General features: G+C 35.2%; 1 pseudogene; it reads left to right on the top strand.

Moving 5' to 3' along the window:
- The first annotated feature begins 405 nt into the window (after positions 1-405).
- On the top strand, positions 406-761 carry LOC101097723 (annotated as a pseudogene).
- Positions 762-2387: the final 1626 nt, after the last annotated feature.

Raw genomic sequence — 2387 nt, 5'->3', positions numbered from 1 at the left:
TTTCAGCCAACAGATAAGTGGAATCATCCTCTTACACCCATCTTCTCGATGTCCTTATCTTTCTCACCATTGTCTATCCAAAACAAGTACAGACTAGTTTTAGCTTCTTTCTACCTTCTGGTACAGCTGGAAATTAAGTCAGTAACTGACTGCCTCCTTTGTCCTTTAACACTGGGAAGATGTACTGCCAAACAGGTAGTGACTGTGCAGTACAGGTTTGAGGGGTCAGCATCTATTTAAAAAGTACCTTCCTGGCCCCAGTCACGGAGCCACTGCTGAGAACTCAGCACCCCCTTTACCCACCCCCCCAGTCCCCTAGCTTCCCGAATCACCATGCCCCCACCAGCCTTCTCTAGCTGTTGCCTTCCACAGGCCCTTTCCACCAAGGAAAAGGAATCATATCATATGTCTGCCATCCAGAACCTCCACTCTTTGGACTCTTTTGCTTATGCAAATAAGGGTGATGATCTGCTTCTGTTGGCACTGAGGATAATATCCATGTAAGAATTCAACAGAGAAATGGCAGGAGGATCCTTATTACTCTCCAAGGAATCACTGATGATTATGATAAAAAGAAACTGGTGAAGGCGTTTAAGAAATTTGTCTGCAATGGTACTGTAATTGAGCATTCAGAATATGGAGAAGTAATTCCCTTACAGGGTGACCAGTGCAAGAGCATATATCAGTTCCTCATAGAGATTGGACTGGCTAAGGACGATCAGCTGAAGGTTCATAGGTTTTGGGTGCTTTTGGCTCACTGAAGCTTAAAGGAGATTTCCTTGCAATGAATAGAATTTCCCTTCTGTTCCTTGTCACAAGTTTTTTTGTTTTTGTTTTTATTTTTTCTCCCACAAGTTTAAAAACCTCACAGCTTGTATAATGTAAGTATAATGTAACCATTATATTATATAACCATTATATAACCATTAACATATATAACCCAATATAACCATTTGGGGTCTGCTTTTAACTTGGACTAGTGTAACTCCTTTGAGCAATAAACTGAAAAGAGCCATGCAAAATAACAAACAAACAAACAAATAAATAGTACCTTCCTATAATGGTTTTATCTGAGGAAAATAAGGAGTTATTGCCTCTAACAGGTATTAGGAAAAACAAGCAAATGAACAAGTGAGATAAAAATACCTCTGCACAACAAAGGAAACCATCAACAGAATGAAAGGCAAGAATGGTAGAATATATTGCAAGTCATATACCTAATAAGGGGTCAGCATGCAAAATTTATAAAGCACTTGTACAACTCAGTAGCAAAAAACAATCCAATAAAAAATGTTCAGAGGAACTGAATGGACATTTTTCCAAAGAACACATGCAAATGACCAAGAGGTATATGAAAAGGTGCTCAACATCACTAAGCATCAAGGAGACATAAATCAAAACCAAAATGAGATATCACCTCACACCTGTTAGAATGACTATCATCAAAAAAACAAGGGATAACAAATGTTGATGAGAATATGGAGTAAAGGGAACACTTGTATGCTGTTGGTGGGAATGTAAATTGGTGCAGCCACTATGAAAAACAGTATGGAGTTTCCTCAAAAAATTAAAAATAGATATACCATATGATCCAGCAATTCTACTTCTGGATATATATCTGAGGGAAATGAAATTACTACCTTGAAGAGATAGCTACATCCCTGTGTTTATTGCAGTGTTATTTACAGTAGCCAAGACATGGAAACAACTATATATATATATATATATATATATATATATATATATATAATGTGTGTGGGAAAACAAAAATATTATTAAATATTATATTTATTTTTCTAATATGTATATTTATAATAAGAAAATATTATTCAGTCATAAAAATGAAGGGAATCCTGCTATTTATGACAACATGGAGTGATCTTGAGAGCATTATGCTAAGTGAAATAAGTCAGAGAGAGAAAGATGAATACTGTATATGTGGAATCTAAAAATATGAATTCATAGAAAAAGAGAACAGATTGGTGGTTGCCAGGGGTGGAGGTAATCAAAAAGTACAAATTTCTACTTATAAAATAAAGAAATCCTGGGGATATAATGTCCAGCATGACAACTACAGTGAACAATACTCTATTGTATATTTGAAAGTTGCTAAGAGAGTAGACCTTAACATTTCTCGTCACAAGAAAAACAAATTGTAACTATGTGAGGTGATGAATTTTGACTAAACATATTTTGGTAACCATTTCAGAATATATCTGTATGTCCAATCATTATGTTGTACACCTTAAACTCATACAATGTTATTTCAATTATATCTCAGTAAAACTGGAAAAAACCACTGTGTTTTTCCTAAATTATAACAAATAAAAAGTGGTCTCAAAGTGGGCTTGAAAATCCACTTGATGTATACTTGAAAACCCACAAAT

The sequence above is a fragment of the Felis catus genome, chromosome B1 (assembly GCF_018350175.1).
Source record: "Felis catus isolate Fca126 chromosome B1, F.catus_Fca126_mat1.0, whole genome shotgun sequence".
Taxonomy (NCBI): Eukaryota; Metazoa; Chordata; class Mammalia; order Carnivora; family Felidae; genus Felis; species Felis catus.
This window is presented reverse-complemented; position numbering and strand designations above follow the sequence as displayed.